At 30.5% G+C, this 19,666-nt stretch overlaps 1 protein-coding gene and 1 long non-coding RNA gene across 8 annotated transcripts in view; one reads left to right on the top strand and one right to left on the bottom strand.

The window, feature by feature from the left end:
* LOC113515593 (uncharacterized) overlaps positions 1–19,666 on the bottom strand; it is a 158,389-nt gene that overhangs the window by 101,921 nt on the left and 36,802 nt on the right. The gene's annotated exons all lie outside the window — the stretch shown is intronic.
* The window catches only part of LOC128201881 (uncharacterized), a 51,759-nt gene continuing 34,526 nt past the window's right edge, over positions 2,434–19,666 (top strand). Inside the window, exons 1-2 of the long non-coding RNA XR_008253489.1 lie at positions 2,434–2,515; positions 2,608–2,749. This is a non-coding gene — a long non-coding RNA (uncharacterized LOC128201881). The remainder of the gene's footprint in view (positions 2,516–2,607; positions 2,750–19,666) is intronic.

Raw genomic sequence — 19,666 nt, forward strand, 5'->3', positions numbered from 1 at the left:
CATGAGCAGTACCATGGACATAACAGAGTATACTGTTTCGCCTATGATACCCCCCATGCGTTGCCATTCCTGAGGACTCAGGTGTCATACCTCTGTACCCAGTAAATTCACGCCATATCCCACCCTTCAAATCGAAACACAGCCATGCAAACATAACTGCTTCACGGTTGAAACACGAATGGGGCAGAGGTACCCAAGCAATCGACTTTTGTACAAAGTCTCCCTCTGGTATTAAAATTACAAAGCGTCATCGATGTGAGCATAATATATACTACTAGTTTAGTATATATAAAATATAATATATTCTTACTAATAATTACTTTGCATTAATTTAAATATCTAAAATTACTCGTATAGCTAAAATTTGTAAACATTGTAAATACGAGTATATCAATTTACGAAAGTGACTTTTGTTTATTGGGACTGAATGTATACCTACCCACTACTAGTTAGTTGAAACAATGTCAATCTGGTTTGGACGAACAGACCGAAAAAGGTTTCGTAATCACAATACAATCAACGCTATCGTCCGTTTACGGATAAAGCTAAAAGATAAACCGTCAAAAACGCACAACGTTTCCCCAAAAACTTTTCGGGTATAATTAACTATCGAAGTTTCGGGAACAAAGGGTGAGCGCGGAAAATCGGCAAAAAGTCCAACATGGCACCTACCCATGACCAAGCATAAACAAAGAATTTGCCGACCATACAGTCATTAAAATGTTATTAACGGGCCTTTATTAAATAAAAGATAATTAATAAACTTATTCGATCGTAAATATGAACTTTAATAATAACAATTCATACTATATATGGATGAGTATTTTTGGTATTAATTATTACTTACTACTTATTTCTCGGACTTTACCTGCATGATATAGTACATAAATTGTTCTTTTATTCGTGTACCAAATTTTAATCAATTCCGTTTAGTCGTTTAAGCGTGATTGAATAACAAATTAAGATAAAGCGGTTCCTAATGCATTTTACTATTTAACTATGTGATAAAACAAAATCAAACTCAATATATAAATTTTTTTTAGATTATTGCGGTCCGCATAACTACCATTTTTACCTTTTTTATTCGTTTGTTATTATTTTTGCGACAATAGATATTACAATGTCATACCAATAATATGAGGAGGATCGCGTATGGAGATGCCCCATTTAGAGGCATCGCAAAACGTGCGTGGACGGAATGGTGGTCGGATATTGATGGCTAAAATGGAAGGTTGTAAAAGTTCTGGTAATAATAATAGTATCATTCTTCGACCGTTGTCAGTACTAATGGTAGCGGAATTAAAATAATTGTCATCATGTGATATGAACTTTCGCAAAATAACACCTAATTCGTTAAAATAATTGTAAATATGTTTGTTATTAGATCACATTGAATGACTAAATGGATAAAAGTTTGTTACATAGATGCATAATACCATAGATTAACCCAAACGATCCTGAATTATATGTCCAAAACTCCGAGTTAAGCTACTGTTAAATATTACACTGACAATATGTCCAAACTTTGTCTGTCTGATATATGGCGGTATGGCATACAAGTTTGCTTAAAGGGGAACACGCATGCTGATTTTACCGTTACGATACTGATATCAATATAATTAACGCGAACTTTTCAATAAGTAATTATACAAGTTTACTAAAGGATAAACGGTAATTTATTCATATGAGAAATATATGCCAGTTACATTTATATATATGCGGAATACATAAATGATATGAATTAAACTTAAATTTAACAGGTTTTATATATTATTGAATTAACTATAGTCTTATATATATAAGTATATAAAATGAAATTTGATCAGGATCTGTTACGATAAATAACCAGAGGAATACGTAATAAAGAAGAATTCGTAATAATTCTTATAATTCTTATGCTCGTTAAGAACTACACTGATTATATACTTATTATTTGTATTATATGCTCTACATGTATGATAAATGCGAAAGTTTGTAACGATGGATGGATGGCTGGATGACTCTTCCATGCAAAAACTACTGAATGAAATTTGCTAAGCAAATAGGAAGTACACTAACTTAGTTTATAGAATACTTTGTATGTTGATTCACGCGGTGAATCTCCCGGGATATATGTAGCTAGTATAAAATATTTTTTTGGATTACAAAACAAAACAACTATTACATAATTATATCCACTATTTGAAATCTGTATATCTTTTATTCGAATAATTTATGAGATACACGTCATCTCATCGCAGATAATAGAATAAATTATTTTAATTGAGTTCCATTCAATAAATATGGTATCGGGAGACCGCAAATAGCTCGCCATAAATTCCGCAAACAATTTATTCTTGATATCGTAACAGAGTGGACGTTTAAATCAATTGGTTAACATGAATCGTTACTAGACAGGTTTCAATGTATTCACATTATAACGATGAGCAAACACGAAAGCTTCGTCTGTACCCAATAAGGTAGACTGAACGATGTCGCATCGTAGCAAAACATCTCGATACATAAGCATTTCTAGGTAGATGTTTACATCAATTTTTAAGCATTACAGCAGCCCTTGTTGACAGCGAATAAAGTTTATTTTTGAATGTCATCGTTTTAACATGACAGCGTACGTGCTTGGCAAATCAAGTGTGTTGAAGAGCGGATGGGAAGGTCTATGAAAAATCGAGACGAGGGCGACACAATAAGCGAGGAAGGAGAGGGTTTCGTAAGGTGCTTTAATCGGAAATGCGGGGTGTCCTTCACACTGGTAAGTGACTGGCTTATACACTATGCAATTAATTCATCAAACTTCACAAATATTTTAATTAAAGAGTATATTTCGATGAGCTTCTCATATCTAAGAAATTAATTAATAATCTTCATCCCCTCTAGATAAAGTAAAATCGAATCTATTGATAGAATCATTATCGCTAACGAGACAATGAGATAGAACAAGATAGCGATGTGCGCTGTCTTGCTCTTTCTCATGTAAACGCTGACCGAAATGATTCTATAGATAGTTTCGATTGTACTTTGTTTAAAGGGCTAATGACATTCAATCTTTATATCATAATGCATTTAGATATACTGTCTCTTTATCTTTACCATAAACAATCGAACTTTTTTTATTTCTGTGTGGGTGAATTTCTATCATAGACTAGACTATACTTTAGGACTAACACAATTCAGGGTGTACGTGCTTGAACAACGATACCTAATTATTACAGTTATTACTTAGTTAATGGTGCACTATGTTATAAAGAAAATACGTGTTAACCAACAGCGGAATTTTAGTGGATATTTTTGGCACTCGCTTTATCTGGATATATATAATCTAAGATTAAATAATAATAAAAACAATATTAATTATCTTAACTCTTTCACTAAAACTAACATTAATTTAGATTAAAAACCTTAACAATAATTAAAGATTGTGTTCCACACAATTGAATTTTTGAATTAAGAACCTCTTTTGAAGACGATTGAAAGTTAGACTTCAATTTTGTAAAAAACATACGTCCTTTATCTATTCACCATTGCTGGCGCAAAATATCGCGTAACATAGACACACGTCAAAAAATATATGTATATATTTGAATGAAAACCTTTTTATTTTTAAAGTTGATTAAAAACAGAACACAATTGCATTAGTTAAATCCTCGAGTTTGATGTTTTTGCAATCTACATTTCAACCTTTTCAAACACGCAACATAACACCACACGCAATATGGGTGTCGTTTTAATTTTTTATTCTGTGTATTTACTGTTTTGTTTTTTTATTTCCTGTCCGTCATTGTTTCAGGTGACATAATGATTATAGGCATGATACTTGCGCTAATATGGGAACGATTTGATACCCCTTTTATAAAATTCAAATAATTTGACTGGTACTCACGACTAAATTTTATTATGTATTATATACCTTATATTTTATTATTTATTTAGGATCACCAACATAAGATACAGTGGAACATTTCGACACAATACACTAGTGGATTACGGCTGTTCGTACATTTAGAGGCAACAACAGCTTGCTATGTATTTAAAAGTAAAATTTTGTAATTTGGACATGATAATATCTGGATATTATTACAGTTAACTTTTTGAAAGTAAATCAATATACATACTTAGAACAGTTTGTTAAGTAATAAGAATTAGGACGGATATTAAGAATTACACTGCTTAAGTACTGCAGGAAATGAATGGGCACAGATGGCTCGGGAACGTCCCTTATGGCAGTCTATGGAAAGCTCTGTGTTTCACAGTGGGCAATTAATCGCTGAAATGATGATGATTATTAAATACCCCAACATCAACACACAAATTAGAAAGAGTCTGCCACCTGTAGATCTTATTCTCAGGGAATAAAGTTCTAAATCCTCAGATATTTATTGGTTGCCCCCCTACCATATCAGCTGATGAATTAGCCTGTCAGTAATATGAAAGCAAACGCCAGTTGTCAATTTGTGAGTGACGCCTTCAGGAGGGTGCTTTTAAATTTAAATAAACATAGTCTTATCGACACGCAATACTATTACGTTGTATTAAAGATCAAAATAGCTTGGCAACCAATAAATTTATTAGGGTAGTGATTTATGATCGAGTGTTAATTTTTGTGTTAAAAACGAAATGATTTATTTGATGTTTTATCAATACAGATTTAGGTTACTTAAATGATTAATACAAGATGTCTGTCTTGTACAGTTGATTTAAGATTGATTTAAGACTTTATTTACAATAAGAAATAAAACATAACAAGTTGATGTAAATAACAAACAATAGCTAATTTCTTCCTGATTAAACTTTTTATTTTCAAGAAACCAAAGAAAAGAAGAAGTATCAAGACTAAGATAGTGTTCAATTAATGGTGACAAGACTAGGTAATGGAATAATAAATGTGTTATTTAAGTACTGTGTTCTAAAACTTGTAACAAATTAAAAAAAAACTATATTATTGATTTTAAATTTAACTATCATATGTGCAACATTAATTACGTGAATCAAAATGTTATTGAAAATTAAACAGATTATTACCACAATGCAATGTAAATAATTAAGCTTATTAATGTCATTAATATTCCCACCTTATAAATACGTATACATAATATAATATTATATATACATATGTATAACGTAATAGTTTCAAAAGCCATTTAATTTATTTTTATGTTCTTGTACACTTGTTAAACCAACACCGCAAGTACATTTATATGCAATGTGGTTGGTAAATGTGATAAATGTAAACTTTATAGTGACTTTAAACAATGACTAATAAAACTAAAAACCTACTAAAGATATCGCAATTACAAAGTAAAAATAACTTGTAAAATACTTATAATTTAAACTTTATTAAAAAAGACATAATAAAGATAATACACATACAAATTAAGAAATATACCAAGATAAAAATCTAGAGAGTAATGAATAAAACATATGGCATTCAAACAATATTAAACCGAACCGATAAAAAACCTGCTGAGACACTTAAAATTCTACAAGTTAATTAAAACAAAAGGCGAGCAGATAATAGTATTAAACTGAATTACGATAAAAAATGCACAAAGACTCTTGAAAATTCTACAAGTTGGCGTGCCAGCCAATTTCTCGGTCGAGAAGCCGCAACGCTGGCGTGTGGCGTGTGACGGCTACGCCACATGTTGCTTGTCCACAAACATTTGCATATCAAAGCGTAGGCTAACACTCAATTACAGATCTGTACCGGTGAGACACTGCAATAACGTGCGATGGAATATATAGGATTCTAGTTACTCATAACAATACAATGTAATAGGTGAGAAGATGTAGTATATCAAATCTGTTTAATTAATTTAAGAATAGGCTAACCGTACACTACATTTTATTCCAATACATTCAGCCGTTTAAGCTCGAAGAGTAATCGGATTTATATATATGGATAAATATGTTCGGATAGATATATCCATCCTTATAACAAAATCATCATCATCATCATTTCAGCTATTATTCGTCTACTGGTGGATATAGACCTCCCCCATAGACTGCCATAAGGAACGGTCCTGAGCCACCTGCATCCTCTGACTCCCTGAAATGCATTTGTGGTCGTCACCCCATCTAGTGGGGGGTCGACCTACACTGTGTTGACTCATGCAGAATAGGAAGTAGGATTTTAAAATATCTAGCCCAATACTTGGGAATCCATAGTCCTTAGTTAATAGTAAGTTGAAAATTTATCCCTTACATCAGGTCGAACTATTGGAAGATGAAATTTTCCAATGGTAGTATGATCATTCCTAACTTTATAATTATCGTCTTTACCTTGAATTTAAAATTTTCCATATTTGTGTATACCATTGTTTTTGCAATAACTGCATAATGCTATGATTACTGAGCTATTTCACTTTTTGCTATACTATAGTTTGTAACGATGGATTGCTTTCATATTTTTTATCATATTGTTTGTTGAATCTTTAAATACATCATCAATCCATATAATAAAATCGTAACTGGTCGTTGTCTGTGCATAGAAAATACATAAGAGAAACTATTATAGAGGGATTTTATGAACGCAATAGAACCCAAAACAATGATTTTTAGTATTTTTATCTCTTTGTCTGTATTCCTGTTTGTGTACATATGTAATCTCAGAAACGGCTTAAATGATTTGAATTCGGTTTTTACTAATATGTTGCGGTTTGCTTCACTTAACATTTAATGTTTGTTTTATTTCAATCGGTTCATAAATAAAAAAGTTATATCGATCTAAAGAATCACATATAAAATGCTATAAAATAATTCGTTTATTATATGTATTGATTTTCCAAAATTCTGTCTACTCGTACAAAGCCAGGTCGGATCGCTAGTCTTGTACATACAAACACTTTAAAAACACTTGTACCACAGCATAAATAACAGCACAAACTTGTATCATATTAGAAGAACTTTTCAAATTTTATGAATAGATTTTTCATACTACGACGATTTTATTTACCACTTTGATATCTTAATGCAATAACTTCCGGTTTAACGTACGTGTAATTATATCGAAAAAGCTCGATTAGTTTCGAATTAATCCCAAAACTAGTCGACCTTTTTCGATTTAATTATACGTAAGTGAAACTAGTAGTTATTACATTAAAATATAATGTTTGCTTACGAAACTTTTAACACTTTGATATCAATATCATGGTGTTTTAATAAAGGGGCCAAACTCTATTTATAATTATCTATATTTATAAATATATAATCGAATAATATAACAATAACAAAAATAAAGACAAAATGAGGATCTCCTTATTTTAGTAGTCGCTCAAGAATAAGTTCAAGATATTTCTGGAAATTACAATATTGAAATTAAAACGAGTATACATATACTCATAATACATATTATAAACATGAGTATGTTAATTCATTATATTATTTAGAATTTTCGTACATGATACTACGATATGCATTTATTTTGATTATTCCTAAAATATTTTTTTAACGCGAACCAAGTTATGGGATATTATTTTTATAAAAATATGCCTTTACATAGCTATTTCTAAAAGTTAGATGAACAGTTTGGCCCCACTTCATCTCGTCAACAAAGGCTCCATACGCTAACTTGACTGCCAAAGTTGTTCGGGACCCATAAATCAGTGAGCACATAGCATGCAGTCGGCAGCGCAGGGCGAAAACCGCTTACTTGGCATACAGCCACGCACCCTCGCGGTTGAATTATCAAGCTGTCAAAGATTATACAGTAAATATAACAGACGTGACATATCAATATGTTTAAATAATAGTTTGTTTCCTTAATTCTTGAATGCAACGCCTATTTCTGTTTACCCAATAGTTAACTGCTAGAGAACACCGTCCAGTGTTAAGTCTACCAAATATTTACACTACACTAATTACTACTAAATACTACAAATAATTACACTATGTATTAAATTTTAAATAATAAAATAAACAAATGAAATAATAAATAATTATGAACATATTACACAGTTCTGTCTACTCCCAAACTAAATATAACTTGTACTATGTATCTGTTAGTTATACCACTACAAACAGTATATATTATAATAATGTCTTAGAAACAGTGAATCTTAATATACATGACATGAACAATATTAATTTAGAAGCGTTTTTAAAATAAAGAATATATAGAATAATAGAATAAACATGCATTTCTAAACTGAACTAGTTTGGCAATGCATTTATAATACTTATTGTAAGAATAATTACGTATGATAAGTACATCAAAATACGAGTGTGTGATCTTCGTTTTATAATTGTTTAGATTTACAAGTGAAAAAGCATGAGTTACAACGTATAATAAATAATACTTAGCTATTTATAAAAGCTGTCGTTGAAACTTGAAAATTCTAGCATTAACATTTAGTAAATGAGCTATAACAGACAGAATTGTAACATCTGAAGTAAATTTAGAATACTCAAGCTTGAGGTAATAAAAAAGTTATTCATTTATACTTCATTGTATACACTAACAATAATACACACACAGACACATATAGAAATATGACAGTGGAAAGTAAATGTACAAAGGCGAGCTTAACTCTGCAAGAGGTCTCTCTTCTAGCAAATCCAAAGTCGAAAGGAGTATCAATGTCAGCAAACAGAGCAGTTTACAATACATATTGCAACAGTTCACAACAAAAAAGAACTAGACAAACTTAAGTTTATACATAGCCAATTATACTTCGATGTTTATACGCACATACTTACATACATATACATATATAATTATAAACATATATAAATAACATTTATTCTTAAGGATAGATATAGATAAAAATTTGTTCATTTGCGCAAAATTTGTATAACGAAGATATTCAAATGATAGTAGATGCAAAGATAATTATCATTATAACGCAATAAGTATAATATTTTATAGGGAATCTAATTAATTTTATGGTTTAATTTGTTAGTCGTTATGTATATCTTATTCTATGGTTATTAATATACAAACAAATTTATTTAGTAATATGGTGTTCAAAGAAAGTTCGTTGCTTATTAAATTTGTTTCAAGTAGGTACTTAATAAATGTTTTATATCTATAGTAATCAAAATCTCATGTCAGTTCCGTTATTTTGCAAAACTTCTAGATATTAAGTAAGTTGGTTTGTTGTTGTAAGACGTGTTATTAAATTGTGTGTTTGATATTATAACATGAGTAAACTTTAACCTTTTGAGAATCTGTGTAATTGTTATTTTTCATCTGTGTGTTTAAAAATCATTGAACCTTTTTGAATATTATTATTTATGATCAGTTTCAACAAAACTTAATAAAAATATAATCATGATCATCATATCAGCATTTAACTGTCCACTGCTGAACATAAGCCTTCACCTTGGAGGATTTTGCTAGTGGCACACCAGTTTTTACCTAATCAAAAAAAAAATCCTTATAATGCATATTCGCACTTCAGAGCTAACGTAAAAATTAAAACATGATTAAGAGTAAATTGACCAAATTTAAATTCGGTTTCAACTTCATTACATGTAAAATTGCTTTAATTACAAAATTAGCTATTGTTTCTAATTAAGTTAACAAGCAAAGTGCTTAAGCGTCGGCTCTATTCCTCTGATCAATACTCATTGTCGTTAATCGAAAAACATTCGATGTTAATGGAGAATTGAATAATTGTTTCAATTGACGGTTTTTTTATTCATTGTGTACTAATTTCCTCATCGTGTTCGATATATTTCTTATTCTGCCTATCTAACTTCCTGCCAAAAATCTTGCAGGGTAGACAGATAGCCTAACTCATTTCATGCGTGCCCGCCGGTTCCGGAGTTTATATTGATTGACCAGGATAAAAAGTATATCCAAAATACAAAACTTATACCAAAAACATCTCGTTGTTTATGGATATGTGTTGTAGGGATTGAAATAGTTTATACTACGTTTCCCCCTTCTTTTCCCGTGGGTGTCGTTAGAGGCGACTTAAAAGTCGAGGAATGGACAGCAGCGTTCCTTTGGAAACATCATCAAAGCCTAACTGCGGTTGCCAAGCATGACAACTACTAGGAAACCCCCCAAGGGGGAGATCTACGTTCAGCAGTAGACAGTTAACGGCTGAAGTCATCATACTACTTTTTTACGAAGATACATATACTTGCTTGTTTGTTTGCAAAAATATCATATTGTTATTGCCAAGAGCAAACTTTTTATAACAAAAACAGTTTAAAGAAACAAAAAAACAAGCACTCGAGACAGCTGAACGAAGCCATACACGGCTCAGTGGTGGTATAGCAACTAATTAATCGCAATAGTTGAGCAGGCGAGCACTCGCTGTCACCGCGTCACACCGCATCAGCGACGCGATGCGGTCTCTCGGAAAATTGGACGAGCAATTCGACCGCGAAATACAATCTGCTTCTTCAAAGGCGAATTATAAAGAATGAACGAATAGGTGGGTTGAGACTCGTCTCGTCTCTGCTACGAACATGTTAAAGAGGTTATCATTTTCCTTTTGTACTTTAATAAATATTTACAGGTGAGTTCTTATTGAATGTGTATTTGAGATATAAGACTTTGTATGCTTAATCATATCGGAGAAAATTGTTAACGAATTTGATATTAAAAACTTGTAAACATACATAGTTTACAATTTTTTTTTTTCTTATAAGTATAATCTATCTTTAATAAACAACATTAGGTAAATTGGACTACTTTTTCTAAAAATTTCATTTGCGTGATACAAAATAAAAAAAAAACTAAAACGACAAGCATTACATGATCATATAGATGATTGATTGTAAAATAAAATAAATATCGCATTAGTAGATAACTTAGTTACTTTAATTGCTATATCTAATGGCTGGAGATGTCAAATGCGATATGTTGGCATTATTGCATTTATTATTCATTATTCTTCTATATGTACACGTTATAGAATAGTTCAATAAATATTTGCAAGTGAATTCTATTTGGATTTGTTTTTATTACCGAATTTAGGTGTTATTTATTATCTGACCATCTAACTTAGTTTCTACAAGTCAATAAGTACAAGTAGGCATAAAATAAAATATATTGTATATAAAAACTTCGCCTAGATAACTCATTAAGATTGCGGTCGGTGACGCCTGTGGCTATTAAAGTTGATATGTTGGCAGCATTGAATTCAACCATCCGCGTACACTCGTGTACACCTACTCACTTCTTTGCCAACCCCTCATCACGCCACTATTTCCATGTTGACATGTGCAGATATAATAAAAAGTTAAGTTCATTCACACCCCTTAGGTACTACTCTGATTCTATGTTTATCTTTATTGCAGACTCTGGTAAAGTCTTTAACATTATGTTCTGTTGTTATTGTCAATTTACTTATATTATATTTTTATTATAAACAATTAATTTTATTTTTAGTCTAAGCCATATTTTTATATTAGACAATTATATTGAATATTTTGACTTCTTTTTTTTCTTTGAATCTTTCTTTATTTTAATTTTTCTTTTCTTTTACTTTTTACATACATATCTGCATTTTTTATTATAAATATAACTTATTGTAAGTCAATTGTACAGGTACTTATATTGCCTTCATACATATAATTTTAGCAAGAAAATAATTGACAGGTTAAACATGCTATTCCTATTATGTAAAGCGCTGCATACAATACTTCTATGTTACCATATAATTATTGTCCATATTAGTAGCATTATAATAATATTCCTTCTGACTATACTGTTAAGGTTTGATGGTATTTATATGTCGTGCAATAAATCAGATTACATGACATTTGTATATGTTATGTCTAATATAGATATAACTAAAGTACCAAAACTAAAGGCCAAGTTCTACAACGACTTATAGATTGTCATATAAAATAGACTTGATAAATTAAAAAAAAAAACAAATAAAATTGTAGAAAAGTACAAGTAATATTATACTTTCATAGCTCTATATTAAACATCGGTCGATATTTCAATTATTTCATAGAATATGACGGAGGTGAATAAAATCTATATATAATTAAAAAAATAGATTAATCAGTCGAATGGAAAAATTATTATATAAATAATAGTCAAAATCAACACTGATAATATTTATTTATGAACATTGTACATTGCGAAGTCAGTTGATAGGATTATTTTTAACAATTTAGAATGGCAAACAAGTTGGCGGTTCACCTAATTGAAAGTCACCTATAGACATGAACAGTACCATGAACATAACAAACTGTATCGCACATGATATATATGAAATATCGAAATTGATCCAAAATTAGTCAAAATAATATGCCATGATCCTTTAAAGAGATCATGATTTCTCTAAAAACAGAGAGAGAGAGAGAGAGAGAGAGAGAGAAAGTACTTCTGTTATCATTAATGATATCTTAAATCTTTAAGAGAAAAAAGAATAAACCGCTTTACCGGATATGTCTTTGGCCATTGCAACATTTTTCACTTGCAATGAAAAAAGTTTATTATCTTTATCTTGAAGTTAAAACCCCCATAAGTAATTTAAGTTTTTAGTTAATGACTTCCAAAACAATTTAGGAAAAAAAAAGGTATACTTTTTCTTCGAAAAGTTAGGAGAGAACTTCACTTTTCGAAGCTTTACTTTTTTTTATTTAAATTATGGATCCTTCTCATTTGCATATTTTAGTGGCCAGTATGTAATTATATATTAAATTGATTGATCCCATTTTTCTAAATAATAATATTTGTTATTCAAATTTCGCCGCTTTAAAATTGTTCTTATTTTATATTATTCATGTGAAAGTGCGTTTGGTTGTTACTTCTTAGTGTCTTAATGGATTATGCAATTATTACAAAATTTGCTGCATTTACTATATGGGATGAAGAAAAATATAGTTTACATTTTATCTCGGTAAGTAAACATATCCGGTTACGTGGGCGAAGTCGCGGGTAAAAAAAAAGAATGTTACATTTAATTAATCTATAATATAAACGTAACAACAGGATAAAATTAACTGAACTACTACTATAATAAACTAAAAATAAACGCCCACTAAAATATTAAAACGATATACATTGATAATGTAGACATACTATATTAACACCAAAACGGTAGAATAACCACACATGTCTCGCGATATGTTGATAACATAACTGGTACTAAAATTGTTGAATCATCATAAAATTCAGTCTGCAATCACAATGTATCATTGACCGTAAAACCTTCTATCGTATAGGTATTCGCAGCGACATTATGCTCAATGATTTGTAGCCCCAGAATTAACTGTTCACATACAATTTATATACCATTGTTGGTCGCGAGTAATAAGAATTAAATAGGAATATATCTCTGTCGTTTTGTTATTCATATTACATTACCCTATCTTCCTTTTCCAGACGTTTTAAGCGTTGATTATTCAGCGCTATCGCTGCGTGCCATCTGCTTTCTTTTGCTTGAGCGAAAATCGCATCTATGTATTGGATTTAGGGTGTTTTTTCGGGTATTTGCACAGTTGGAAGAAGGTTATAGTGAGGAGACATTATTTTGTCACAATGGTAGGTTCCGCCCACTGTACAGGCAGCGACGCAGTCTTCGGTGATGCACCGCTTTAGGAAGGAATAAATTACATGGAAGTCGGTTCGCAAGTAACACAGCGTACAGTTTTGTGGTTTCCGTAGGTATAGTGTTTTGGACATCAAACGGGATACGAGGCTATGGATTTTATTGGTTACAGAAGTTTAGTTTATTTATTCTTCAAGTTGTACAATTAAAATTAAATTTAAAATGTATAGTTGATTTAAATTATGATTAAGAGTAATTTAGTCATATAGGTTAGTTTTTTTTTTTTTTACTTGATAAACTATTATATTTAAGTTGAAAAGTACAAGCAATTTTTGGATAAATATGAAATAGTTGCTTGCGTTATTAGTGTATACTAGCAGAGAAACGGCGACAGATGAGAAAGAAGTCAGAGCAGTTAGCTTTTCGTCATGAATATATCTGTATGTGAACACAGATACAAATTCATTCACATACCCAGAATGTGTTCATTTACCAGGATTCTTATACCCTTCTTCGTCTCAAACAGTACGTGCATACAAAATTTCATAACGATCGGTTCAACTATTGAGGTGCCATAATGTAATAAACAAATTCACTTTCACGTTTGTAATATTAGTAGGAATTGTTTACGTACATAAGAAATGTTTCTTACACCGTGAGAGTCTATCTAACCACAATGGTCATGGCGTTTCCACTAACCGCAAAGAGTAGTAGGTAATCTAATACATGAAGCTCAGCGACACTGCTTTCATGGCCACAGATCTCATATTACGATGCCACACGGCTGAACACTTCACATATTGAAATTTAATCAATAATCAACTTTATGCCTACGTAATAAAATACATATGAATTTATTGAGGTGTAAAATAAATGCGCTCAACTGCGGTCGATTCATAGATTGCTTTTTGTGGAGAATGAACAAAAACGCCACCCGTTAGTGTTGCCAAACTCGATTATCAATTAATCGATAGTATTCATCCAGAATAAACTTAATATAGGTACATGGCATATGGTTTAAATTTAACGTTAAAATTTTCTATAACAAAAATCGAATATAGTCCAGTATACTATAAATTAAACCGATAGCTAATTTAAAATAATACTGTCGATGATGTGTCAATAATTACATTGAATAGATAATTATTATGAATAAATATTAATATCAATCTATCAATTGTATCATATAATCAAGTACACAGTTTGTGTTACAGTGGCAACACACGAAGAGAAAAAAATATGTTACTTCTTATATATATTTTCCTTTTTCTTTTTGTCTCTTTTTGTGCATGTCTATCTATGTCTGTTGTTATTTATGTAAGTGATGTAAATATATTATATATCTACCTAACAATCTAACATAATTGATTATTTGATTTATTGTAATTTGTAGGTATAGTTGTACTATCGATTAATAATCAATACTGATGATTTACCAGAGGGAGACTTTGTACAAAAGTCGATTGCTTGAGTACCTCTGTCCCATTCGTGTTTCTACCGTGAAGTAGTTGTGTTTGCATGGCTGTGTTTCGGTTTGAAGTGTGGGATATGGCGTGAATTTACTGGGTACAGAGGAATAACAACTGAGTCCTCAGGAATGGCAACGCATGGGGGGTATCATGGGCGAAACAGTATACTATGTTATGTCCATGGTACTGCTCATGTCTATAGGCGACGGTTACCACTTTCCATCAGGTGGACCGTCAGCTTGTTTGCCATTCTAAGTTGTATAAAGAAAAAAAAGATTATTACACAACACTACTACTCGTAGATGGTTATTCCAACCAGTGTAAAATATTAAGAAGTATGATATATTTCATGTATCTACGTGAATTGAAAGGATTTTCTATTTTCCACATTTACATTGATGTATATGATAAGTCAGATGGATTTTATTCAAAGCACGGATTCGTGTAAATCCTAAGACGAAACAAATTTCAGACACGCTAAAGCACTGTACAGAAAGTAGACACGTAACACCAAAATATAATAATAAAAATATATATATACAGCTTTACTTATATTTTGTTTAAAAATGTTTCTTTTAATAAATTTTAAAGATAGAATTCCATTCAACTGCATTTCTTTTAATGTTTTTTTACGTGTGATAATAGCGTTCATACTTTAAATTATCGAGGTATTGCAACATCGCAATTATTTGTCAATTGGCGATAACAATTTCCAGTTTGAAAAATGATAAAAATATATTTCATATAAGTATACCACCAAACATTTTGCTTCTAAACTAAACATCTTACTTCAAATTTTGCTTCAAAATTTTTCAAACGCTTTTTATGCAAATAGTGTCACAAAATTTAAATTGTCAGTAATAATTTTACACAATTCATAGTTTGATATTGCAAGTGATAAGAAAATAATAATATATTTTACAAAAAAAAAATAAGACGAGAGCAATAATTCCACAAATATTGTATGTTAAAATATCAATAAAAAAAATCTAAAAATAGCTCATATTGTCAAAGACAGACAGAACATTACACCCCATAGCTATAAAAAATAAAAATCATCTATTTTATTACAGTTTTATCTTGAAATGACCAATTAATGCTTAGCATTTAAAGAACTGAATTTTATGTACTGCCATTTGCATAATTACTTTGCTTAATGCGCTTTCAGATCTTATATTTAATTTTTTATTATAAATATTTAGACAGATTGATACTCTAATTTGCTTTGTTAAAATAAGAAAACTGGTATTATTGTCGAATGTTATTAAAAGGCCAATATTTTTACTATCCAATGCAGTTCCATTACAAAAAAAAATAGTTAATACGTATTGGTCCTTATTTAGTTACAATAACAAACTGAAATTTTCATTTTAAATATAGAGAATTATGCTTCAGAAACGTCACGTGTTAACCAAGTTTATATGAAACAAATTATATTTTTAAACTAACCATGGCCTGCACTCCAAAAGTTTGAGAAACATTGTTATAAGCTTCAGCGATGGTATTTTATTTTACTGCAAACTTCCCGCTATTGCGAGGGGTGGTAGAGAGGTTACGATTATAAAGCCTTAATCTTTAAAGAAAAGTGCTTCGTAGACACTCGCTTCAATATTTGTTTATTCTACTAAATTTTAAAAATATTGGAAGTATTCATAAACTTATTTATTATTTGAGTTATAAAACAAATTTACATTCATTAAAGTTTTCAAAAATGACAATCAAATTATATGTAATTTGATTTGTAATTATCTATATCGAGTTTATTTAAAGATAAATTAATAATCACGTTCATTGGATATCCTTGTAACTTACACAATCCTTATACACTAAGTTTTACCAGCGACTTACTTGGTACAGTATTTCCTATTACAATTATTAATAAGATGATTTTACTGCACTTATACAATGGTACCGTTACATTTATTAGTTCTCTTGTTTTATTCCCTATGTGCAAATATAGAGACATCGCGTATCCTAATGATATCATCATATCTGCAAATGTAGATGGTCATTAATTCAATCGTTATTATTACCTGTATAAAATGTAACTCATTATGAAAATTGCGCTTGATTAATTTTTTATTCAACAATAAAATTGTATATTTGTTTATGTACTCTAAATATTAATAGTTGCAGCACTTCAACTACCCGCTAACAACATGCTTTCTAACTGCATTGGGTTGACTGGAAGAGATCTCTGTCAGAGATAAATCTACCCCTGCTCACAATATTTATAAATGCATTAACAATATAATTTACAAGTGCAATAAAGAATATAATATAATATAAAATAAAAGTGCATACTTTTATTTAAACTGTCGAGTGTTTCTGAAGCGTACATCTGTAAAATAAAAAAAAAATGCTATTTTGACCTAAAATTGTGCACAGTTATTCACTCGACACATAAAATGCCATGCTGATGACAGGCGGTCCATTTTTTCAAACTTTTTGCATGCCTAAACTGCTACTCTGACAGTACGATAACAAACACATGTCAAATAATGACAGATTTAAAAACAGGTTTTCTAAAATATGTGTAGCAAATTCAATGACTTTATTCTGGAGATGATAGCTATTTTATACCTAAATATTAAAGGAACTCTATTTTTTTTATCTTCACTCGGATATATTTTACAAGTTTGCTAGTTGGCGTACTAGTAAGTAATTCTCTCTCGTCTCGTCCAATTTTTATTATGAATATAAATGTTAAACAAACACTATAAAATTTAGTAGACACGTACTATATGGAATGAAAAGAATAAAGGCTATTTTTTGACTTGGTAAATGAAGATATCCTATACGCTTACGTGGACCCTTACGTTACCCACGATAAAAGCTAGTACAATAATTTTAAATGTTAAATGTAAAAAAGAACATATACATATTCACACTGTGCATTAAATTTTAAATAAATAAATAATAAAAATATAACGCTCGAAAATCTGTATATTTGCAGCGAATATCAGCATAAAGGAAATAGATACCAAATTGCACTTTTTAAAATCAATGACTATATGTTTTTTTCGACATAACGTAAAAATTACTGAACGAATTTTACCTAAATATTTTTTAACTAATTCTGTAATCCGATATCTTTAATAATATTATAAGTAGTTAAGAATTTAATAAAAATATAATTATAAGGTAAACAATAAAAGAAGCTAAAAATATAAAAGTAAAATAAAAAGAAATAATAATAAAAAATAACAAAATGTAAATGTAGCAAATATGAAAAAAAAATAAGTTACACAGGTCTATTAAATGTGAACGTAATATTTACCTGTTTATATAAAACATTTCACCCAAATCCGACTAAATAGGTAACGGTCAAAGGAACAATGCGAGATCAAAGCATGTTTTCACAAGTTGTCGAGGGGTAGTTTTGTATATGTGATAATGAAATGCTAATGTAATTGTGCTCTTAAATTATAGGGGTTCGGTTACGGGGGTACTGATGCTCTTCAAATGTAAGAGAATTTGTCGGATCTTCCGATAAATAATGAATGATATGGGTCGGCCATTACTTAGATATGATTTTATTTGTATTATAATTTTAAATAGTAAAATTGTAAATAGAGAAATAATATATTTAAATAAAATAAAACAAATATAGATAGAATATCTATTACAAATAGCTATAACTTGTGGTTTTGGTTTTGGGGGGAAAGGGATTGTTATTATCGCGTACTACCAGTCCCATTGCTAGCAATTTTCCCTCTTAGATCAACCTCCATATGGTCCCCTCTGGAAACCACCGTGCTGAATCTCAAATGTACATATTCATCACGATGGGCTAATTGGCCTGCCTTTTCATTATCACCTATCATCCCTCACTGGTGCCCCGCCAGCGTATACCGTTACTGCAAGCTGGGTTATCATTCCATTATCATCCATTAAAAAAACTTGTGGTTTTATCTGCGTGGTGTAGAACAAAAAGAATCTTCTACTATGTTTATTTAGACTCAAATAGTGTATGATTCAATCAATAATTTATTCAACAAATCATTATAATAGATACTAGTTTTTAACCGCGATTTCGTCCTGGAATATATTTTTTAATCGGAATAAAAAAGATAGTAATGTCGTAGAAGGACATAACCTCTCTATACTAAATATTACGTGTATACCGATTTTCATTGTAATTATTTAAGTCGAGCCGTGTAGTTCCAGCGTAGAAAAGGCCACTCATTCCTTTCCCGTATGTGTCGTAAGATGTGACTAAGGTAACTTAATGGTCAAGGATCGACAGCAGCGTCCTTCTTAAAACATCTCCAGCCTAACTGCGGAATTCAGCAACAGACAGTTGAGGAATGATATAATGATGATTATTTAAGTCGCCAAGAGGTAATAAACCGTCAAACAAACAACTTCACTTTCTCATTTATCTTATTAGCTAGTAGGCGAAAGGCATACGATTGCGGCCAATTCGTGTTACAAACCTCACCCTGTATACTGACAGTTAACAAGCAGGTACAGTCAGTCAGGTATTTCTGCGGGCAAATTGCGAGTCAGTGGTACAAGACAACGAATTTGAACTATTAAATTACTCAAACACAAACGGAAGTATACCGGTTTAATTTATTCCCTTTGAATTGTTTGCTGCAATTCCTAATGAACCAGTTACGCAAGCTGCACTGCGACTATTGTCCACGATAAATGTTCTTATCAACTGATTTCAGTTATTTAAATCATTTAATAAGATCAAAATTGGTTTACGTATCAGATACAAATGTTTAT

This window comes from Galleria mellonella, unplaced genomic scaffold (genome assembly GCF_026898425.1).
Source record: "Galleria mellonella isolate WM207_F2 unplaced genomic scaffold, CSIRO_AGI_GalMel_v1 utg1260, whole genome shotgun sequence".
Taxonomy (NCBI): domain Eukaryota; kingdom Metazoa; phylum Arthropoda; class Insecta; order Lepidoptera; family Pyralidae; genus Galleria; species Galleria mellonella.